The sequence below is a fragment of the Numenius arquata genome, chromosome Z, assembly GCF_964106895.1.
Source record: "Numenius arquata chromosome Z, bNumArq3.hap1.1, whole genome shotgun sequence".
NCBI classification, from domain to species: Eukaryota; Metazoa; Chordata; class Aves; order Charadriiformes; family Scolopacidae; genus Numenius; species Numenius arquata.
The window spans coordinates 37754425-37780340 of NC_133616.1; the positions used below are offsets into that span (position 1 = coordinate 37754425).

General features: G+C 38.4%; 1 protein-coding gene across 1 annotated transcript in view; it reads right to left on the reverse strand.

Moving 5' to 3' along the window:
- Positions 1-25916, reverse strand: part of MLLT3 (MLLT3 super elongation complex subunit) — a 140367-nt gene that overhangs the window by 67764 nt on the left and 46687 nt on the right. The window lies entirely within an intron of this gene.

Here is a 25916-nt window from a genome sequence, read left to right on the forward strand (position 1 = left end):
GGAGGAAGGAGGACACAACACAACATTCCCGAATATATTGGAGAACCTCAGGAAGGTCAGCTATTGTATTGTGTTAAAACAGCATCCAGGCTTACGCTATAGGATTCAGACTTCTTTAATGTAACCATGAGTATTACTAGCTCCAATATACAATCTTTTCCTTCAACTTTTCAGTATAATGCAAGGGCTTTTAGTTACATAGAATCCCCATAGTACTGAACATGAGCTCCCTCAAGAAAGTGGTACTAGCCTGCCAACTCCAGCCAGTGACACAAAGCAGGTTGTTAGAGATCTAAGAAGCCACTTCTTCCTTCTCCTGTTTGGCTGCATAACAACTTCATTAGAGAATTCATGCCCATGCAACACCTAAGTGCAAAAGTAGGCTGAGCTGGAGGAACCGCGTGTCTCCTGGAGCACCAACTCAGATGCTTCCAAATGCTTCATGGATATGTGTGACAGCTCATGTCATATGCACTACCACCTCAATGACACCATAGGTCTCTAACAGTTTCTCTACTGAAGACAGGTAGAATAATGCAATTCATACACAAAGGGCTGACTTCTTCGGAAACATTTGGTCAAGCTCCACCAATCTTGCTGACGAAAAGAAAGTTCACACTCCCAGATGGATCATCATTTGCCAGGATGTGTGCTCTTTTCAGAATTGCCTGGTAGCTGCTCACTGCACTGTATCGGCTGCAACTTAAACTATACCTTACAAAAAGTGTGTCTTGCAATCAACTGTGCAGGACCTGAATACCAAAATTATTCTTTTTACCAAAGCACTGCAGATGGGAAATTACCACCCTCTATCATCCTGAAATTATGACAAGGCACATCAGAGACATCTAGGAATATAACTGCTGTTCTGAGGACACACAAGCTTGGTTAGTCCCCAAGTAAATGAACACAGTAGAATCTTCTACTAGCTTGCCATTCTCCTCCTGCTCTGCTACCACCAAACCCGTGCAGTGATTTCAAGGATGAAGAAGACTCCAAATCCTTGCTCTGGCCAAGTCCCTGCAGCTGGCTATCACTACCCTGTTCACCTCATGCAATCAATGGAAAGGGAAAAGGATGACAAAAATGGTGCAAGAATTATCTCTTTTCCAGACTCATTTTGCAACACTGTTCTCTTGCACCTACAGAATTTAGTCTGTTCTTCTTGGCAGGAAAAAAGAGGACATACAGTTTATAAAGTGGGATTTGAAAGATTTGGAGAAAAAAAAAAAGTGTTAAGATGATAGGTCAAATCTGAGAGGTGGTTTCAGATATACCAAGCTTTTAAGTTAGAAACTGAGCATTTTGTGTTAAAACCTCCCAGAAGCAGTATTTCACCTTATATTGACACCTCTTTCCTTAAGAGGGCTTACCGGCATTTGAAAGATGAAAATATAATAGCCCTAGTTAAGCATAGTAATAGGTTACATTAATATATAGTGACAACTTTTCAGCCAAAGATAGATGAGCCTTCCTGCTCCTCCTCTGCCTTCAGAAGACAACTTGAAGAGAAAGCCTTCCCAGTATTATTTGCACAGCCAAGCAGGCTTCAGAAGTCCAAAATCCACTTACAGAAAAACAGGGAAAAATTATGCAGCAGATATTTATCCAGATGGAAGCATGGAAACTTTAGAAACTGTAATAATATATTAACTGTTACAGAGATTTCAGGCTCCATTACATGACAAGTCACAAATCACCTTTTTTTTTTTTTAAATAAATATCATGTCAGCCTCTTCCTGAGCACTTAATTGGTGCAGAAAACACTGTCAGCATAAATATTTTTCATTATCTCCCTCAAATCTCTCTTCTTTCAGATTTATACAGCTGTTAGCCGTGCTGAATAGTACCTTGTCAAAGTTTCACATTACAGTTCTGAAAACAAAGTCTGTTACACTTGCAGGCTTTGTTGAAACGTGGGTGATGGGTTACAAAACACTTAATTCACAAGGAAACTACTTTGGGTGCCTTCCCAAATGGAAAGATGGGCTTTTAATAGAAGGAAAATTCTACAAGCAAAGCTCTATGCTATTGCATACATGTAGACTGCCACTAAAATGAAAGCTATTACATTTTCCTCACCTTTCTTGCGGAAGCCACTCTTACATGTACTGGCAGAAATAGCTTCCCTGTGCCCTATGAACCAGCACCCATTGGCATAAGCTCTTTTAGTCTCGTTGAGCTGTTTCAAGTTGTAACCAGGGCTGCAATGACGTGTGGTTTAGCCGAGCCAGCAGGAAACCACCCTAGCAAGGTTTGTTGAGTGGAGAAGAGAGGTGGCAAGAGTTAGGTCAACCACAGAAAAGTTAGAGAATAAAAAAAAGTAAGAGGAGAGGAAAAAAGAAAACGTAGTGGAAAAATAAAAGAGAAACAAAAGCAAATGGCAAGTATAGACCAACAGAGCAAAACAAACAACAGAAACTAGGAAGGAGTTATTTTGAAGAAGGAAGCACCTGGGAACCCTAACAGGCTTCTAACAAAGCTCATTAGAAAAAGCAGCTACACCAGACAGGTAGATAAGCAGAAAACACTACCCTTTTACAGACAAACAAACAATTTCCTCCCTGTCCAGAGGGACAGAGGCATTTCCCCAATGACTGCTCCTCTCCTTTGAAGCGGCACCTACAAATGCATTTCAAGCACCAGATAAACAACACAGCTTGCACAACATTATCATTAAGCCTTCATTACTGTGGTCAGGCTCTTTTCCAGTGGAAACAACTTGTATCCTCACAGTGCATTTCCTCCCTCTCATATCTTTTGACTAGGTGGTCCAACTTCAATACAGTCTCTATGACAATTAAGGCGCTACAGATTTCTACTGATCCAGTGAAAAATTAGTGCCTGCACTGAGAAGATAGTTCCAGAGAACATCTTCACTAAGATGCAGGGAGAAGCAGCCATCGTCATGCAGAATTACAAACCAGTTATAACACAGCGTCTCTTCTCATGAGAACTATAGGGTCAGCAGAAGAGAAGAGAAGAGAAAAGCAAAACTACGAAGATTTCTCTAGGCTCACTGGCCACAGAATAAGCTGGATTTTTTGTTGCCTGTGCAAGGCAAGGTAAGGAGTTCATGGTACTATACTATTATCATATCTTTGTCAGAATGCAGAATCATTTCTTCCATAAATGAAAGCTTTAATCTTAGGTATTTGCAAATGCATTTGCTAAACACAGATATAACAAAACCCTAAAGCAATCTTAGGTGCAATTTTGAAATAAAAATAGGAGTTTATGCAACACAATCATACAGCCAAAGTCCATCCCTTCTGTTTAGCATGCTTCATTACATTTTGGGACTACTATTGCTGTAACAAGTAGTAATATTGGTATGTTTGAGGCCACAGAAGGAGACTTAGATCAAACAGGGCTCTAAGTATAGCAAAAGCTGTTCAAATACTGCATATGAGCTTGAACTTATGTGAAACTAGAAGACTACATAAGCTGTTAAATGATGGAGGGAAAAGGGGAAGATGTAATAGCTACAGCAAGATGGCTAAGGTCCTGGGACAAGATGGATTTCTCATAGACGGAATGCTATTTTTCCATGATGCCAGGGAAGCATACACATGGATACACATGTGCATCTGGACAGGTACTGACTTCCACAGTACTGTACACACCTCAGGTGCTCACCTTCAGTATACTGTCACTTAACTTCTCTTGATAGAGGACTATTTAAACACTCAGCTGCAATCCTAGCTGTATTACAAACACTTCACAAACAACAGGAATAGTCAGAAGCATTTGTTTTGACCAGCCTTCCCACACATACAAGTGCAGTAATTCACAGCTGATAAAAATTATTGAAATGCTTCTCAAACAAAACATGCCTTCCAGAGACCAGCTGCAAGATATCAATGTGCATCTTTTAATGAAAGCTCAGTAACAACATTATCATTACTAATACAAAATTTTATTAACCATGATTTCTTCTGCATAAGATCTCAGTATCTGTTTTGGTAAAATTGCCTATTATACCCATCCTACACATAAGAAAGATATTCAAGTGCTCAATTCTCATTCAATGCACTCTACAACTAAATTCTTTTTATAATGCCAGCAGAATGAGTTACCCAAGATCACAGCAAGCCAGGACAGGAATTTTTGAGTTGTAGGTTATCTGTCCCCTATTTGTCAGGGAATATGCCCTCTCCACAGCCCGCATAAATGGCTTAAATAATTTATCTCAAATGTTTGCTTCTTTACACCACAACTGAAGCACTGCTTTTTCTTTTGTTGTATTCATGCATGCATTCCCATGTCTTGCATCAAACATTAACTGACATCTAACAAACAGAGGCAGATCAAGACATGATGATGCGTTTTAGTAACAGTGACCACACTGAGGCCTTCGGAGATAACAAACAAAATCATAGCAAGAGCTATCCTTTTAAAAAGCTTTAATGTGACACTCATTTGCCACTCCAACACTGTTAAACACTTCATTGTGAACAGATTTTTCCTTTATTAAAAATGCAGTCAGAATGAGTAAGAAAAGGCAGAAGTTCCTTTTAGGCAGATGCTGACACAACAACATCAGGACCACGCAGAATAATGACTGTAACAATTCAGAAATATTTTGTGCACCCTGCAGGACACACCAAATGGGTGCTTAGGGGAAGTGAAGCCTTCTGATAGAGAACTGGTCTAATCGTACCTTTTTTGTACTGGTATTTTATAGATTCTTGCCTATAATTTGCTCATACTGGTCACCCTTAGACCAACTCGTCCCACTATTCATCACCATGTTCATTAAAAGAAGTCTCACAACAATGCGGTGGCATTCACTTTCAGAGGAAGGCAGATTGTGCTACCAAATCCCTCCTGCAGTAAGAAGTCAACTTTAAATATTCAGCTGCGATTTCTATACAAGCTCTTTCACTCTGCTACTCAGTGACCCACCTTCCCAGCTAGTGGGCTCCAGTACTTGGACTCTACACAAAAAAAGGCAGAAGGAGAATGGGTCCATTCCCTACCTTCAGGCCCACACCTCCGCCATTAATACCAACAAATTGCTAGGCAGGTTCAAACAAAAGCTATCAAAAATTACTAAAATTGAGTGTGAAATAAACAGTACCTCCTACACCAGGAACAATGAGTTCCCATTTGCTTGACATCTTATGCTGACAAGTATTTCACGAGACGACCCTGAAGTGAAAGCACCGAGGGCAGTAAGAGAGGACTAGAACCGAGCTCTCACGATTACATTTACAATCCTACCAAGTTCCCTGCCCCACATACTGAATGCCTGGATTCCCACCACTTTTACCAGCTGGACAGGATAGCAAGATGCGGCTTATAACCCCTTAAATAAAGTGAACCCTAAATAACTTTTGGAGTGACATTTTCTGTATATGTCTACTTCCTGACCATTGGATAGCTTCTTAATTAATTGAGATCAAACTGATACAGAAGACAGGAGCAGAAAAAAACTCCATCATGCCCAACAAGGTTTTCCAAATACAGGTCTTACTGGAGTACTTAAAACAGCACTGGCTTTAAACACTGCTAAAAATACCAGCAGAGAGAGTAGTAAACACCCACCCACTCACAATAATGCTTCTTCTCACTCCAAACAAAAATAAACAAAGATAAGGTTTGATTTTTGGTTCTCTTGTCTGTTTGGGGTTTGTAGGTTAGTTTTGGTGGGGTTTTCTTAATTTGTTTGGGGTTTTTTTTGTGTGTAGTGATTGTTGGGCTTTTTTTTGAGGGGGTGTTGCTTTTTGTTTGGTTCGGTTTTTTTCACACAGTTAAAAGTCCACATATGCCCTCCTAACTCTTTCTCTAGCACATGAAAACAGCAGTAAGCCTTGAACACACAATTTTGAGTTTCTGAAAAACAGCAGGGAGCTTCCTGCATCCTCTGATCCACGTGGAGCAACACACAGTTTCACATTTACAGTGCTGTTAATAATTTAAAGGTATTTTTCTATAGTTCAATGTTTCTGATATTAATCTTTAGTGCACATATACTATCTGTCCACAGGTCACAGAAACAATTGACAACATGAATCCAAGGAATTGCTAATTTTGATATTTTTTTTCTGCAGCAGTTACAAGATACCCCTGAACTTTGAAAGTACAATCACTAAGTGTTTTGACATAAACTACTTCAGATTAGAAGGGAGACCTAAGGTATCCTCACTTCCTCACTATTTCATATATGCGTGCTGCAGATGGGAAAGAATGCATCCTCACTCATTAACTGTAAAAGAGAAAGCAATCTGTACTGCCAGAAGAAGGGCAAGGGCTCCCTTAACTTGGAAGTTCTGTCTCATGCAAAGTTATACTGTTGAAATTCACACAACTTATTTTTCTAGTATATTCCAGCTTTTCTGACATGGGAGAAGAGGGGAAAAGCATATAAAAAGTCCGCCTCACATGCCAGGTTCTGGAGTTATACTGGCTGGCAACAAATCATCCACCAGACTTTGAAATGACGTATTAAACCATGTTTTCCCACCCCTTCCAGGACTTCGAGCAGGATGAGCACTTCCCTTGACTGCTCCACCATACACAGACATCAAATGATCCTCAAGCACTTGCAAGCTTTCTAACTTCAGTACACATCACAGACAGTGCACAAACCCCTCCTCTATACTCAAGGACACAGAAAGCTATTAATCTATATTCTGCACTCCACACACAAGCAAGAATCTTTAATGAGATATACAGAAGTTAGTGGAGATGTCTAGGACCATTCGCAGTTCAGGCCTCCCATCCCTTCTGTCTGCTCCCTCTGCTTTCCTCCAGATAAGGTGGGAATGAGAGAGAGAGAGCGAATTAAAAAAACCCAGTATTTTTAAACTAAAGTTTTTCCTACACTACATTTCACCTTTTAATCCTAGTTTGGGTTGGGGTTTTTTTTTTGCCTTTTTCAACAGGAAGTGGTTCTCAAAAAAAACTGTTAAAAAAAATACATCTCTTTCTCACATATCCATGGATCAGAGTAAATGACTTCCAGAAAGTACCTGATCTAGAAGTCTCCCTTAGAAAAGTATGACACCGAAGCAAAAGAAAAACTGTTGAACAGGAAAGAACGTTAACAACTGAACTGCCGCTAAGATTGTCTAGATAATAACATAGTAAGTCAGACAATTATTTTTGGTGGAAAAGACATTAGATATAACATACAACATTAAAACCTCTTGACTATAAACTTGAATTTGTCCTGTAGAGATACCATTACTATTTAAGTATTTAAATAGTAGCAAAATTTCCATTAATTGTGCATTAGTGCATCTTCATATTTGTTTAGAAATTACAGCCCTTGGGATTTTATCAAGGAAAACAGGTCCAACAATTGCAGGATTTGAAGTCATTTAACTATATATTTCTCTCTGCTCAGTAAAAAGACTTTGTATAGAGAATATTTTTTCTTAAATCCTTGACAGACACTTGAGAAAGTCAAATATATATCTACCTAGTTCTCTATTTTAACTTCATTATGCTATGCAAAGATCAAACTGAGAACAAATATTTTCAGAGCTATCAAAATTACTCTATGTTCCAGTGATGCCATACTTGGGTCAAACTTTTTCTGTTGAATAGCAAGCCAAGGCTGAGAAGTTTTCCATCACATCTTTCAGTTTTTTGTGGTTATTTTACTTCATTAGTCATAGAATCGTAGATTCTATTAATCATCAGGAAAATATAATATAATTTCTTTTATTTGTAAGGCTTTTCTATGAAGTACATGCAGTAACTCAGAAAAATATCAGAACATTTCTATTGTACAGAAGAGTGTCACATAAAATCTGTTTTTGCATCATGCTTGAGAAGGTAAGTCTCCCCATTTGGGAATGCTTAAAACCAGAAAAACTGGCTGCTGCCTAACCCTCCAAGTCAGTACAAATCTTCCCCTTGTATTAAGAAACAAGGACTGAGAATCTGTGTCTAATGTCTAATGTCATCTGGTAGAACTTCTGTGAAGATTCAGTAGCAAAGAACAAAATCCGCTACTACACTCATCATGCATCATTACCACCAGTCATCATAAATCTAGCTGACTTTTTACATGACAATTAAAAAGAAACTCGTAAGTAGTTCCAGGAACAAAAGTGAGTGGGTTTCTGTATGGCTAGAACAGCTCCTGGACTGCATCAACACTTTCCAGCAAAAGAGAAGTAACAAGAGGACTTTTCTTCACAGAAGTTGATATACTTAAAACTAAGAAACTGAGATATGAGATTAGTGTGCGTCTCTATGAAAGTAGCATAATTCAGTTACTGTTCACAATGAATACAGAGTTTGTATCTGAAATAATACTAACTAGTATCTAGGAGCAAGACAATACTCTTAGATTAGAATTAGCATATTGTCATTATTTATCTGTTGCAATAGCATTTTGCAGTTGGAGGAACAATACCCATTATATATTTTCGTTGCCCTTTGAAGCCTGCAGACAGACTGCAGTATATTTTAACTTAGGTCAGCGGGAAATGGCTTCTTACAAAAGAATTTCAATATTAATTTCAATTTTTCTTTCTTCATACTAAATATACTGGAAAACATAATAGATTTTGCTTCTATGGTCTGATAGTCTTCATGGTGCTGTTCAGAACAGCCACATATAAGACCTTGACTGCTACTCTACATTTCATAGTTATTTTAGCAATTGGAAAGTGGGACTAAGAGAAAGAAAATAAAAATACCTCTTTGAACACGTTTTATTAATACCATTCATTAGCAAATGGGAAAATACAATACAGTTTGCTATCCTAATTTAGGCAAAACATGGACGTATTAATATGAACTATAAAACTATAGAAGGGTATCACTAAGGCTGAATTTACTGTGCTTTTACATGAATGTGCCTGCTTTTTCTGGCTTTCACTTAGCATTACGTGCATAAAACAAGACCACTATGAAGCTCTACAACCAAAAATACCCTGAAGTACAGAGATTTGAAGTTTGTGTGGAAACACATTTATAATGAATATAATGTAAATGTATGCTCCAGGCATAAACACAGCTTGAAAGCTGTGTTTGCATGCAGTTAATGCAGATGTTGTTTATGTTGGCATGCAGGTAACAATCACAACAATTATAGTATTCAGCTGTTTGACATTGTGAGGGAAGAGAAAAGGAGAACAGGTAGCCACTAGAGGCTAATGATGAGTGAATTATAAAGAAGGGGCATAGAAAAGTAAGACTTTCTTCTAACAGAAATAATTAAAATTGCAGTGCTGTTTCTGACCACTACAGCACATCTACAGGTTTACTCTTCTGCCTAAGAGAGGTACAAGATACGAATTCCTGAAAATCAGTCACAGATGTATTTCTTCTCAAACTCTGCAGCCCCACATACTATGCAGCTGACAAACTATCCTTTGTACATAGAAAGTAAAAGGGAAAGGGAAGAAATATTGATTGGGCATTAAAAATGGAAAGTCTTCAGAGTGGCACATGGTCTAATCCTGAATAACTGGGTTTGTTCTAGGCCAATTCCAGCATGAAGTAAACAATTACAGTTTTAAAAAATTCTCACCTTAAAAAATGCTACATTTAGGAGACTGCATTTCCACAACTAATCTGCTGGTAATCTGTAAAACAATAACAAAAAGAACACGATCATGCTGTCCAAATGCACATTTAATAGATTGTGGCTACAGTTTTGTCTAAGAAAGCAAACTGCTTTCTTAGGCATGAAAGACACTTGTTCTGCAATCTTTCAGCTCCACTCTTTTAAAAATGTCGGGAAAAAAGTGGACAAAATTGCATTTGCAAACTGTTCTTTTTCTTTAAAAAAAAAACAAACCAAAACTAATGGGAAAGCTATTGACTGAAACATTAGGAATGTTTTATTTGTTTATAAGTTATAGGAAAAAAAATATTTAATCTGTAAACTGTAGCCTGAAGTTTTTTCTGAGAGAAGAAACATACAGCATTGTTCCCAGTCTTCCCATCAGTGACATCTTTATAAATCCACTATTGAGTTGCAGGCCTTGGCTATTAAGTAAATAATTTTGTTGATAATTCCGGAGGAACATTTTTTGGGCTCTCAACTGTTTTAGTTCTTTAGATCTGGGAAAAGGGAAGTGCTTCCTAATATACCTTAACACGTGTAAATTGCTAACATTCATTTTTGCTACCAAATATCCCAAACTTTTGTTTCAGTGTTTAGACAGCATTATCACATGAAAAATATTTTTAGATCACTGGCAAAGGCAAGTTTAGTGAAGAACTACGGATACTCCTAATCTAGAATGTGTTCCACTTCTACAGAAGGTTTTGAAAGAACTTCAAAGAATGCATTAATGAAACAGGAAAGTGTTTCGAAAGTGTTTCAAAGTGACAAAAATGTCATTACAAAATTATCCTGTGGAAAAATACATTTGCAAAGCTGAAAACTAAAGGTTACTTAAACTGTGTAATAGACGGATTTTGTATGACTATATAGGATGCTACTATGTTTAAAGCCACATACAGACAAATGAGCTGTATCAATAGAAACATTGAGTTGATCCCCGAAAGTTTAAAAGGTGGCACTTAGTGCTCTTTTTAAAAAAATCTACAGTCTCTGTTTTTTGCACCTCACTCCTCAAAAAATGTTTTTTCATCTCTTCTCCTTTTCTTCATTACCAAGGTACTGAAGGTTTGTTATTTCTTAATTTTCACAATTGAATTGCTGAGAATTTCTCAAAGAATTGCTGAATTGCTGAGTATCTCTGAAGTTTGATGGTATTTTTGAAGAGCAAACTCCATGTCTTTGGACTTTGACTAGGACATTGCCTATATGTCAGGTTATTTCAAATATTTCCAGGAGAAAAGTAGTGTCTCACTATATTTTTTCAACAGCTCTTTAATTCATCTCATTAAATGATGCATCAATTTGAAATAAGAAAATAACCAAAGAGGTGGCTGGTTGGCCATTAAATGCTAAAATGACAAAATTACCCTTGACAGATTTTCTAGATTAGATTTTGTTCCCTTAAAAAAAAGTCAGGCCTTGCTTACTTTATTACAGTTGCACTAAATTAGCCAAGTTGTGATTGTGAAGTTTAAATAACCCAGGGCTAAGCAAAACACAAAAGTTCTCATTTTCAACACAGGTTATTCCTTGCCAGACTTAATCTGCAATTAACATAAGGCATTACCAAATTAATGAGATACTGGTTTCTACTGAACTTTGTGTTCTCACTCATATCAATCCAATTGGACTTCAAAGCTACTTTACAATATAATTACACATTCAGACAAAGCCTAACCATCCAAAGAAAATACACAGTGAGCAATTTAGGAAAAAGACTTTGGGACATCTTTTCCAATTCATCATTTCACCTTCTGAATCTAAACTCTTGATCGCTTCACCTCTAATCTTGTCTTTTGCTCATAGCAATGTGTTTCTCTTCTCTTGGTATTCCTCTGGTACATGTTTTCACCATGTATTTTATTTGATTAAATAACAGCTTGAAAAACAGAAAACATAAATAATTCAGAGTAAACATCTTGAGCAAAAATTAAAGTGCATGACACCAGTCAAACATACAGGAAACAAGTAGTCTTATACCACCATTGTTTCATTAGAGGCCGTAACTCAGAACGACTGCAGAGGAACAGAAATAGTTCTCATGATGGGAATTTATTGATTTACTTTGGGTGAAGCAATTCAAACCTGCAAAGTTATGTATGCCTGATAATAGTTTGCTTCAATCTAAAAAAGTATCTCCCAGTTAACACTCATTTATAATTCCTTCTGGAATTAAGAATACACATTGCCTAGAGGACATTAAATTAGATAAAATGGAAATCAGCATTTCAAACCAGCGTTATCAGGTGCTTTCAAAGGAGTCACGCTCACAACTGTTCTTTATCAGATAGCCTTCCACGTAATTTATCCAAAACATTATTTCCCATAGTAGATTTGATTGACAATAACTAACTGCACAAGAAGGGTTTTCAAAATCTAGCATGTTTAATTCTGAAGGTTCCTTGGCTTTATTATTTTTGAATCGTCAGTTGGTTTTGTTTTGTTTTTTAAACAACACCAGAATTCCCCCACGAAATTGTCTGAATAGATACATCTTAGACTTTGTTCCCAGTTTGGTCTCCGTAATTTTGAAGGAGAACACCCCTAACTACAGTGTGCATGCAATCCACTGTTAGGAAACAAAAAGAGAAAGGAAAGCACTTAAAGAAATGTAGCCAAATCAGAGCAAAACTCTAAGCGAGCTTCCCTACTCATTTCTCTGCATGTTTTCGGAAGGACAAATCTTTCCATCAATGAGGTCTTATAAATATATCATGCTATATCAAATACAGGTGATGTTAATTTTTAAATTCAAGATTAAATAGATTTCAAACAGAAAAGCATGAAACAAGGCCAAACAACAGGCACAAGTCTGACTGCCTCATTTTTACAGCATCTGCTTGTCTCTGTCTTCCTTTAAAATTGCCTTTCAACCCAAGCTAGAACTCCCAAGCTAGACAACATATTGGGAAAATTGCCGCCTAAAACACCTCCCTTCTTCCATTATTTTGTTCTTTTAATATGGTCTTCAGCTGCCATTTACCACAGCTTCACTATGGGTAGGTTACAGAGGAGCCTTTGGGCACTTTTGGAGACTGGGGATGGGAGCCATCAGTTAGCACCCAGACCCAAAGATGGCAACCCCTTAAGTGCAGTTACCAAGTTAAGACCCCTGCCTCCTCATATGAATGGTAACGAAGCTACAACTTGTGGCTAAGAAGCACACATTCTTGTTCAGGGCAAACAGAAGATGAAGATGGAACAGACAATGGCAGAAAATACTCGTTTGGCCAAGCAGCATCACAAGTTGTGGGTTCTGGGTTTGGGGGTGCAGGTGCTGGAAGGAGGTTCCCTCATGCAGATGCAGCTTTGCCCTACCCACCCCCTTCAGGGTGCACTCCGTATCTGCCATAAACCTGCACAGGCCTGAGTACTTCTCACTTACGGCAGAGCTCACAGCGAGCGAGGGCTGAACCTCTGCTGCCCCATGTCCCCTTCTGTGGCATTAGAAATACTCAGCCTGGGCCTGTTCCCTATCGCTTCCCTCCAACCAGCCATGTTAAGGGCTACTTCTAATTACTCTGTCATCTGAGAGAAATGAACACAACAACCACCACCAACCGCCACCACCACCACCAACCGCCACCACCACCACCAACCGCCACCACCCACCACCAATGAACCCCAACCTTTTTGTTCAGTAACAAGGTCACAGTGTCAGAAGCAGCCCATCTGCAGCCTCATGCTGAGTGAGCACCGAAGAACCCTCACTACACACATAATCCAACATACCACAAAGAAAACACTAACAATAATAAAATTGAAGCTGTGAAGACTCTGACTATTCATAGTACAAAATCCTGAAGCAAAGCCAGTAACACATGCCAGTATGAGCCCCGCAGCTGAAAGGCTCAGAGAACCACGAGGCAGAGCGGGGCAAGGAGAAGGCTTTTGTTTCAGCACCCAGCTTCCACCTCTGTCTTCAGGAACTGACTGCTGTCAGTAGAACTTCAGCCACGTGCTTCAGAAACTAAAAATGCTTCCGTGGCTGTTTGCCAGGACACCGTGTGTCAATATGCAATGCCATTTAGACAGACTTTGATTACAGGAAATGCTGAAGGAGACAGAACAAATCAGTCACATAGTCGTCACCTGTAGGAACAGATAAATAAGCTTTCTGTGGCTTTTGAGGTATGAGACACATGCTCAATCCTCTGCTATTTAATAATGATTTTAAGAGTCCTCCAAGCAAAATCTAGTTGATGTAATTAAGAGGAGGACTAAGAGAAGCAATGAGAGGACAGATATTGAAAACATACATAGCAAAAACCCTATTTTTAGAACTCCCTCCTATCTTCCAAAATGTCCTGAAGTTACTTTATAAAGAATATTTACTTACATACACAAAAAACAGCATGATAAAAACCAACCAAGCTGCATTATGGTCCACATAAGAGTAGAAACTGAACATTCTTGATTCTCCCCAACCGTTTAGATTCCTCTTAAAATGGCACTTCTGCTCCAGGGTAGACTTTGAGGAAAAGGAGAAATTAAGGGCATCTTTTCCTTGCAGGAAATATTTTGCTTCAGTCAGGAGCAAAAGTAAAGACAGACAGACTGAAAATAACACTCTGAACAAAGAGTGCCCTATCTATTCAATTTTTCTTTCAAGAACAATCCTGAGCACCAGATACTCTTAAGCTTTCCCACAAATAGAGTAAGCTTAAATATTTAAGACACCAGAGACACAAGTGAAGGCTGGTAGGGATGTCCACAGGCAGAGAAATGAGGTACACACAGGAAGAGAACTGCCCACTAATACAGAACATACATGGCAAAGTCAGTCTGAAAATAAGACTAAAACTCGAATGCAGAGTCATGATGGCACAACCAACTCTTACTTGAAGACTTCAGAACTGAGAAAAAAAAATAAATCAAGGTGGCCTGGAGAAGTAGCACAGATAGACTTGATGTACTGCAGGAAAAAAATAATCCATGAAACTGAATGAATACAGAACACTCAAACCAGACAGCAGCCTTAATTTTATTTACTTATTAAACAGGGAGATTGTTTCAACTTTCATGATTTTTAATGAGATATTTTTCAATATAGAAGCACTATTCACAACATTTATTAATGACTGGATATAAGACAAGTAGCCTACTAGAAAGAAAACACTGATAAAAGAAAACTAGGTTAAGCTCCAACTGAGCATAATGAAGAAAAACAGGTGACTTCCTACATTTAACAAGATTATAACAAATGGAAATCAATGTAGAGAGAAACATAATATGAATTTTAAAAGGATGCCATTTAAACTGTAATTCCATTTAAAGCACCTATCACTTAGTACTATAACCTACTTATGAACACAAGAAGTCAAGGAAGTCTCAGTATGAATCCGGTAAACTGGGTGGCTGGCTATTTCACTTAATTACATATCTGCTCTTCTGCAGTGTAACATAATTACTCTGGGTAACTAAATTGCTGTAATACTCATGAGGTTTTATCTTGTCCTCCCACTCCCTTAAAAAACAGAACAGAAAATCAGGAAAAGTTGAGAAACCTCAAAGGAGAATTAAAAAGCAAGAACTGCAACACCACTGAGAAGAGTTAAAATAAATCTGTGACATTTTATTTAGATAACAATTTGGATGTACTCTTGTACATCATGTACTCTTAAATGCTGTTGACACAGCTTCAACATACACACAAAAACTATCCATTTAAGACAACCCCAAATATGCATGCCCTTTCACAATGCCTTATCTAAAGCCTTACAGCAGCATAGAATCGTTTCTCTCAGTTTGTAGCCTGAACTCACTCACACCAAAAGATTCTCACAACACTCCCCAGTAATAAGTATCAATTACTGTGACTTCAGAACACAGCAGTTACCTTAAGAGGACACTGCACAGTAAGTGCTGCTAAATATTGCCTTGCAACTGTCAATCCTTTAATCCATTTAAGATCTATTTACCATATCTGTGCACTTCAGTATTTCAAACCTGTAATTACATTTAGAGACATGGTAAAGCCCCCACTAATACATACAGTAGCTATAGGAAACATATATAGAAGTGCAAGAATATGACAAAGATAATTTAATGCCACTTTCAGAAAGCAGCATGTCATCAGCTTTAGCATCTTTCTAATTTTAGTCCCATCTTTGTAAGATGCTTCACTGCAATAGTCCCACAAAGCTTGTTGTCTGTGGCACTAAACACACTGCACTTCAGACTTATGACATCCCAGAACAGACTTACAGATTTGAACATACAGCAGCAGTGGAAGCGTTCTCCTCCACAGGATAACCTTAAAGCCTCTAGAAAATGGAGGCTTTTTTTGGCCAGTACTGGTTTTGGCAGGGATAGAGTTAAATTTCTTCATAGTACCTTGAATGGGGCTATCAAACAGATTCTTGTTACCTAGCCTCAATTTTCATGCTGGAAACCAACACATACCATAAAGCTGCATGTTTTGTTTCGGAAAAGACTAATAACCTTAACATTCTCGAGCAACAGATCTCTGGCTAAAAGCAAAGCATAGCTAACACGAACAAAAAACTGAATATATTTGGGTAATCTCTAATGTAGAGCAATGAAAGCAGATCTCACTAGATGAGTCCTTCTAAAAGCACCAGATTCTGCAAGGAAAACTGTTTCATTTTAATAATGGCCTCAGACCAAACTTTTAAAGCTGTAGACCCTCTCCACGAGGCAATTCCTTCCTCTTCTACAGGTTTCCTCCCGTGGTTTCACACAGCAGAGCTCTAAGGAGGAGGAACTGTCTGTGTCCTCTTGCAGCAAGCCTGGAGTGACTTTTCTTCTCACTATATTCTGCAGTGCCTTTTCCTAAAGATACCACAGAAGCTGTTTCCGTTTCTACATATATCCAACACATACATTTGCTGTTGACTACAAGCTTCTCAGCCTGCCCCACTCCTTCCTAGATTAATTTTCTAGGCATTTCCCTACAATTAAATCTTGCCACTGTGAATCCAAGGTGAACCTTATTTTGTTATTTTCCACCTTTTTCCCCTGCCTTAAACTTCACATCTCTTTAACGCTACTACTTCTGCGAATAATGACTCTCTATATAGCAACAGTTGCTGTTTCTTTAGCAACCTGCTTACACCTGCAACATGGTTAAGGAGGGTGTTTTAAATAAGATGCTATTGAACACAAACTCTCTTGATATTTCTGTTGAACAATACCCCAAGCCCAACATATTTCTATATTTATCATCTCCATTTTGCCTGTGAACCTAAAAAAAAACAGGTGGAAATGTGTATGTTCAAGCCTGTTCCTTACTTGTAGAAAATACATATGCTTGCTAAGTTAAGTGATAGATCTCCTTTGTTATGTTAATGTAAATATTGTAACTATTGAATTATGCAATTTTCACCTTTGTATCCTTAATGACTGATTTCACAGTAGAGCTCTGCAGGAAACCTCCAAGCTTTGTCTGCCAGTGACCTAAGCATCTGTCAGAGACTTTGGGGTATGGCTTTGACCCAGTTAATTAAATGGATAATTTCCATGGAGCTACAGAAAAAACAACCTTACACTTGTATATTGACTTGTACTGAACAGTTTCTGCTCTTCTCTTGTCTCATCTCTCAATCAACTTTCCTCCCAGAGAAGTACAAAAGGATGTGCAAGAATCCAGACTTTTGCCTCCCTCGCACATTTTTCTTGCTGGAACAGCCTAAAAAATACAGGTATGACCCTTCTGGGTGTTCAGATACCCTTCACCATTCCACGCCAAACACCACAGCTGCCAATACATTTTATCCCTTGAGAGCATACACAATTGTGTAGAAAATGTGATGTCTGGACCCTAAGTCAATCCATCCAACTCATCCAGGACACTAAACCTGCATTAAAGCTCAACAACCTTTGGTTTGCCTCCATCTTCTTCCAGGGTCCCCCAAATCCCCTACAACTGTTATATGCATATATTATTTTTTCAACATTCTTGGTCCCTCAGTTTGAGGCTAGGAGTTCAGGAAGCACAGTATAAACTCAATTCTGGTTGTCTCTCCTAGAACAGGGGCAGTGACTAAAAACACTGCTTGTCGGGAACATAGTATAAAAGCTTCGTTAATATCCCACTTCCTCCCCTGGAATCAATTTCATTTAATAACTGAAGGAGACAGGAGTTGCTTATTACAGATTTCTAAACAAACCTTTTATTTTTACTTTAATGCTTTGAGCTAAGACAGGTCATTCATTTCATGTTGTCTGCTCCCGGGAGCCACAAAGAAGGATTTTTTCCACCACGCTTTTAAACGAGAATACTATAAAAGAAAAATGGTAGAGCCAGTTACAGTTTGGCATCCATCAAACTAATGGGAAATAATTCAGAACAAGGGAATATACTTGCAGACTGGGAACATATTACTAAATTAAATTAATCCAGAGTTTTTTCAGTATAATTCTTCCAGAGTTTTTAACTTGTGAGCACACGTGGATATGGAGTTACCAACAATTCTTTCTCCCTCCCAATGCTTACCCTCTTTCTTTGACTGCTGAATCTTTGACTGATTCTTACCTGTAGAGAAGCTCTTGCTTTGTTCGCTTCCCTGTGAATGTTACTAATATTGACATATTTTGAACATGTGACATGTTCAAGCTGACATTCTATATAAAAGGGGCTCATTTATCCTCTTACTTCCAGCACCAGTTAATTGGCTTCATTAGAAAACAAAGACAGAGAGACAAACCACGCTCACACTTTTGTTCCCTGTTCTTCTCACCACCCTGACAGCAGAAATTCGGGAGAACAGGATTCAAAATTTACTCTTCTGCCTCTGAGGGGGTTTGGAAAACGACTGCACAGAAAGCATAGTCTGTTCATCCTTCCCTAGATCTGCTGGGGCCCATGCAGAGAAAACTAACGTTACAAGAAAGCAGCATGATTTTTTGGAAGGTACAGAAAAAAGCTACAGTTTTTTAGCCTTGAAAGTTTCACACAAGGTCTGTAATACTGTTTCTTCCACCGCACTGTCAGACTGTAGCTAGACAAGAGGAAAAAAAAAAAAAAAAAAAAAAAGAATCAAAGTCATTAAAGCTTAAATGCCTTCCGTGAAGGAGAAGGAAGGTCTCTGCTTTGACTATCTGCAACAAGCAGTTCTCAAAGCAGCATAGTTACTTCATCCAGATTTCGTACAGGTGTGTGGCCTATATGCCCTGGGCATCTTCACTTGTTCCCAAGGCTCCTCTCCAGGGATGTCTTCCAGCTTCTTGCTCAGCAGGATAACCAGTCAGCCTCCCAACATTTCTGAGCAGGAGTTAGCAAGTGCCGACGTGTATCCAGGCTGATCGGTCAGAAAAAGGCCAGTATCAACCTCTGTGTTGCCTGACCTTCACTGGTGGCACTAATTTGGGTCTGTCCTCCCCTCCACAAGCTATCAATTTTCAAGCTGTATTTTAATATGGAAAAACTTATGGAAAGACTCCCATATTATCTTTTATCAAGTTTGGCTGAAACTGGCCGGCTTTCACAGGGGTACGTAAAACTGAGAAAGAAGCTTTGGCCCTTAAGGAAAGCAATAAGGGTTACATATTTCTTCTAGTCAGCCATGCTGGTTAAGATTCACTTATGCATTGTTTATAGTATCACCTAAATTTGAATTCATCTGTTCCCACTGAATTTGATCCCCTGCTTGTCTGCTGTTTGCTTACAGTAAAAATTCCTTTAACAAAGCATTTGTATTCTCATCATCTTGTGAGTTATGCTGTTTTTTCCTTCATATTCTACAAAATACTATTTTCCCACAACAGCCCCTAATATGCACCATGTGTATCAGGACAAAATTCCCAGAGGCTAGTAGCTTGTTCAACTTGTGAGAGTTTCCTTGGCACCTACAAATTTTTCCTTGGTTGAGTCAGCTGTTGCAGTAAATTAAGAATACATTTAACCCCTTGGACCTTGAAGTTAGGCCACAGCTAGAAAAATGCCACTGTAGAAAGGCATGTGGGCACTGATTATTTTTGTTACTCAAATATCCTCCAACTGAAAATTTCAGTGTAATGCCTTGTACTACTAGTTTGTATGAGTACCTGCAGAAACAAAAATTATATGAAGACCTATTACATGAAAGAAGTTATGTACCTTATTCAGTGTACTGTCCCACACCATAGTCATTCTGATCTTTTAAAAAATTTATTCATTCATCCTCTCACCAGTAACATGACTAACAGTATAAAGAAAGCTTCTTTCCAACTCAAGCTAATAGAAGCTTGAAATAGGAAGCTGTTATTTAGAAGAGATTAAAAACTGCTTTTGGGAAACTTTATGATCTCCCCTGCTGAAAATATGCTGCTCTACTGAATTCCATGTGTTTTGCTTTCTCCAACACAGTATCTTAAGTCTACAGTACCCTAGACACTTAAGTATAATACAGTACCTCAAATACTTATTTTTGTGGTTTTGGATCATGAGCAAACTATGAGCAGCTCTCTGTGAAGCTTGAGGATTTTCCATGACAGTATTTGCTGCTCTCTGTATTACCGGTTCTTCTATATAGTACACATATCATCATCACTTCTCCTTATCTGCAGATACCCCATTGAGTTCAGAGTCACCACTGCCCTATTTTATAGGATCCCGAGTACAGCGTAGTCCCTCTTTCTCCCCGTAAGTTTCTTAATATATACTGAACTTGTATTTGTGGCTTATTCGAAATAAGTTCTTTGCACTAAGGATCCTCACTCTGAAATACTGTAGCTGCAGATATCTATTGTAGGCACCTCTGAAACAAAATGCAGAGGCGAGAAATCTTGTTTTCCTGAACTGTTTGCTGAAGAAGTGTAATCCTCTCTGCCTACTTCATACTAGAATGTCCTGGTTTGAGGTAAAACAGAACCAATTTTCTGTTCAGTAATTTTACTTTTTAGCTAAGCCTCTTCTAACTCTCCAAAATTAACAGCATATTGTGCAGAAACTGTTCAGTCTCAGAGTGATAGGACCTATGTTTATAGTGAATACCAAGGAACGGTATGCAGAGAGGCTCTTATTGCTATAACAACCAAGGTCAGCTAACTTTGTTATGTACCATGTTGGAGGGTTGGAAGCAGAAGAGTTAGAGGAGTCGCACCTGTGGGGAGGAGCGGACAGGAGGGGTGACCCAAAACTGACCAACTGGGGTATTCCATCCCATCTGCCCCATGCTCAGTGTAAAAGCTGAAGGATCAAAGGGGCCAGAACTCTTTCTTCAACAGCTGGCATCCAAGGAGGACTCTGTCTGTTCATCTGCCTTTCATCCCAATCTGTGTGTTCCTGACTCCAGATCCGAAATCCAGCTCCTATCTGTCGCCAAGTCGAATCTAGGACTTTCCCAGAACCTGCCGGTGACGTGATCGTCTTCCTGAGAGCTTGATACAGTTGTGTATATATTGTATATTTTTCATTAATTTCCTTTTTATTATTTTATTAATATTTTCATTAAAGTAGTTCCTTCTAAACTCAAATATCTTTTTTTCCTATTAAAAAAAAGCAACAACCAAAACCAAGAAAAAAACCCCAACCCCAACTAAAACCCAACACTTATAAAAAAACGTGTGCAGTCAAGGGATTCACCTTGTTCTAAGTCATGCACCAAATCAGTGGCAGAGTCAAGAACAGATGCAAGGGCTGCTGACCACCATTAAGACATGGCTCTATTTACAAGAAGCTTCCATTTTGCAAGACCTTACAAAGTTGAACTTGAACCTGGCCTCACATTCAGCATTCCCAAAGGCAAAAGTAAATCAACAAAAATAAACTGAGATCTTTCACACACATCTGCCCCTAAGCTGCTTTGAATATAACATCCCTTCTAGGCAGCAGTAACCTGGCATTTTCTACCACTCCTTTGAAAGCGAGCTTGAAATTCTGAGCTAACAGTTAGGGGTGTATCGCACAACCACACTCACACATTTTGTCAGTCTTAGCATTATTAAGCATTAGTGACAAACCGTAATAAATTTTGGACACAGCAGATTTACGAGATAATTTTCTCAAATAAAAGATAACAAACCTATTCTTACAGTAAGATAAGGGTCCATTTTTTTTTAAATCTGAAATGGTAAAGGGGAGGACTTTAAAAATAATCACAAAATGTTTAGCATATGACTTATTCAAACAGTTCACAATTTGTCTTGTTACTAGAACAATGAATGAAAGACAATGAAGTGTTAACTTTAAAAGGCAGACCACTGCAAATCCAACATGTGCTTACATCACAGCACAAGACCTGCAACTATCACCGGATAATTTGCAGCAATGGAATGAGGTCATAGCCAATAGAGATGTTACAGTTGGGTATTTTTATATACAAATTACACAGGGTTAAATGGTAGGGATCACTTGGCTTCCTCCAAAATGTGACAGCACTAGAGATTAACAACAGATTTCCTACCTGGTTTGTTTGAACAATATATCAAAAAATGACAATTTTGTTTCTAAATAAAACTTACTCGCAAGTTTTCCTAAACAGCAATTTGCTCAAACATGCTTATATGGTAAATAATTTTTTCCTAAAAGTAAAGAAATTGTCCAGCTTTTGATACAAGTCTTAAAGGGAAATCCAGAATCCTGAGCAATGGCAATAGACGTTTCAGTTATGCCTTCTCCTATGAAACACTTCATTTAAAAAAAATTACATTCAGCTTAGTGCAGAAGCAAAAGCTTGCTGCAATTGTTTCGACTCCACTAAATTTCAAGAAGCTACAGTACTGCTTGGCTGCCATTGACAAGAGCACAAGGTTTTCAAGGGAAAAAACAGCATTTTGTATAGTTCTCTTTCCTGTGGTGAATTGCATTTGCACAGGCTGAAGTCATCCCAACTTAACTTTACATTGATTCTTACTAACAGATGTTGAAGAGATGTGGAAGGAAAAATGTATTGGGAAAAGTCTGTAACCAGGATCTGCAAGTAGAAAGCTAATATGAATAAATGAAAGGTGAAATATCAGTTAATAATTTTCTATTGTTTTGCTTATTGTAGAAAGAAAGTCACTTATACTCAAGAAGTCTTTTCTTTCTATTCAAAGCAGTTGTTCTGTGCAATTGGCAGAAGTATTATTTTCAGTGCTTTACACTTCGAGAGGGTTAACACATATCAACAAAGCAATCATCCATCACAACGGCAGATCAGACAAGGGAGAAGTTTCACATTTTGCCATAAATATCCACATATTGCACCCAACATGAAAGACAGTGAGTCAGTGTAACTGCTTTTAATAGCCTGTGTTACAAAGTGCTGAAAATAGCACAACTAAGCAATCATCCTAAAAGCAAAGCACAGTCACAAACTGAAAATAGGCTGCCCAGGGAGGTGGTGGAGTCTCCTTCTCTGGAGACATTCAAAACTCGCCTGGACACGTTCCTGTGTAACTTGCTCTAGGTGGACCTGCTTTGGCGGGTGGGTTGGACTAGATGATCTCCAGGTGTCCTTTCCAACCCCATGTCATTCTGTGATTCTGTGAAAGTATCTCCTTTAGGAAAGGACCACACACTTTGTTGTCTTATTTAACGGCTAGGACTACCCCTCCATACACAGTTTAGCTGATAGCATGCTTTCAGAAATCATCCATTTTTCAATTAAGACATCAGCATTGCTAGTGGGATCAAAAAGCCTGCAGCAAAACACAGTAAGGTCAACGTATACGATGTTTTCCTCCCCTCAGTTCCAGCCTGGAGTAAAAGGTTGGTAAAAAAAGGAAGTAGTTTCCTTCCTGCTTTGCATCCTACAGCTTTGCCTACATAATTCTTATTCTTTAGTTTTACTGTTGGAAATTGGCTAGTCTTTATTTGCAATAAATATTAATGCTGCAAATTCACTCATTGTAAAAACATGATTCTGTTAAAGCATCCTGACCCTTCCTTCCATCACTCACTTTCATAAATATCCTAAACTTTCACTATCTCATCTCAAGCTTAAAAGTAAAACCTATGTTCAAACGGGGGTTTCTTTTGCAATATTTTATCTTCTTTTGCAGTCACATCTGCACATGCTGCTGTCTCACAGAGAAGGAAGGTGTCTGCATCTTCATGGCTGTGGCAGTGTAGATTCTCTCTGCCATACGTCTTAGAGGCCTGGCATGTGAATAGCATACTTATGCTGGAGTAGCAAGTGGATACAAAGTTTGATATTATTTCATTATTGTGTTAGTGTAAATTTTATATCTAAAAGCAAGGAGAAGAGAAAAATTCACTGACAGCTTGGGAGTATATCAACAATACCCAATTTGGTTTTGCCTACCCAAAAGCATTCAGCTATGGCTTTCCAATTTTTCTTCTACCTTCTAAAGGTCATACTTGCCATACAATGTAATCCTTATCTCCTACATAGAGGTGCTAATGATAACCATCTTTACATGCATCCAAAACAATCCATTTTCCATTTCTATGCAAAACTGCAAAATGCAGACTCCCAGGGTCTCATTCACCCTTCATGTAGAATTTAACTCGCATCATACCTTTCTACAAAACACCAGTGCTCACTGATGCACTGTTCCTTTACCATGCATTTGGTCCAAATTATCTTAACTGGCGCTACAGTTTCTATCCACAAGGTCTCCAAATAAGAAAAATCCTCATCTTTCAGAGACACAAGAGAACCCCACAATTAATTAGGGGAACAACACAGGAGGTTATCACCTGCAAGCCCTATAACAAGCTCAGTTCAAACAAGTTTCTTTGTTTCTCTAACATAAAAAAAAGATGAGAAATAGAAATATCTATGTTAATAGCAATTTCAATTTGCTCATTTATACAATTCACAGAGAGTGTGCAGGCAGGAGGAAGAGATGTTAATCTCTCGGTCTTGTATCTGTGTGACATTTTCTATTTTTTTTTTCTAGTTAACATTTTACTATTTGTTGTATAAACTATTTTATGTCAGAAAAGATGTACATGGCTGAGCTAATGATGCTCTCAGTTACAACCACAAGAAGCTGGTAAGTGTAATTGTGCAGTCTTAGCACTGCATTAATAAATTTCTCACAGTTACTGTAAAACAGAATTAAGTGACAGCACTACAAGAGTTCAACACAGACTTGCTGGTGGTTTTTTTATGCTGTGGACAAGACAGTGCACACACACACACTCATCACTCCCACACCCACTGCAATCAGTGGGTGAACCTCTAGGAGAACCTGACACCCTCATGGAAAAGGTCAGATACCTGGCAGACAGTCACAGCAGAATACTATATGAGTGTATGCACTCAGAGCACTATAACTGGTGAGGAGGATTTAATTGGTGTCCCCCTTGTCTTTGCAACTTGAATTCATTCCAAGCTCTCTCTACTGTTTCTATATCTTTCTGGCACAACGCTTCACTTCCAAATTGCCCTTATTGACAAGATTTTTTAAGTGACTTCACAACGCATTCTAGTTCACAGCACCCTGCGAGATATTCCACGTTAATTTTTGATTTCTTCTTAGTAAAGTAACTAAAGAACAAGGTAAAACTCATCTTTTTTAGAACTGGCTATTCTTACATGCTTTTATGATTTTTAACTACCTACCTTACTCTCACATGCAATAAACAAAATGTTCTAATGATAGAGATTTTCTGGCAAAAGGTATAAGCACCCCCCAGTTCAAGATCAAAAGGTAAACCAGGAACACTGCACCTTCTATAATCCACCTTTGCCTTTGATAGAAGACAAACAGAAACTGATTTCATATTCTAATACAAACATTGCTCAATCCATAGCACCCAGCAACGGCTGATTAAACATTTCAACCTGATCCTCACTTCTGAATAAAAGGCAAGTTTTCCAATAGTTTTCTCCAAGTCATTGATGTGATTATGTCACAAGACACTGTAAAACTTAAATTTGGGAACACAATAGACAGTCTAACCAATTGAGCAGAGGTTGCTGGGAAACACACAACACAACCAAACCCTCTTACAAAGGTACTAAGTTTCATCTTACATAGACTGCTTCTTTTCTCCTCACTGTCCTTACCATAAGACAGATCCTCGCTCACTCCTTTCATGACCAGGTATTTTCTACTAACTGTCTGCAGCTGCTTCTTGCAATGAGGTGAACATGAGCTACCAACAATTCTTGTGATAGTGAGCAGCCAAAGGGGCTCCCAGCATCTTTAAACATCAACTCTCTTTGGCTGAGAAGTTGGGGACATAACCTGATGTCCTGGTTTGAGGTAAAATAGAACTATTTTTCTGTTCAGTGATTTTACTTTTTTAGCTGGACCTCTTCTAACTAAACTCTGAAATTAACAACTTATTGTTCAGAAACTGTTCACTCTCACAGTGATAAGACCTGATTATACCAAGGAATGGTATGCAGAGAGGCCCTTGCTTATACTTATTGCTGTAACAACCAAGGTCAGGTAAATTTTTTATTTGTCCCATTGGAGGGTTGGAAGCAGAAAAGCGTAGAGGGGTCACACCTGTGGGGAGGAGTGGACAGGA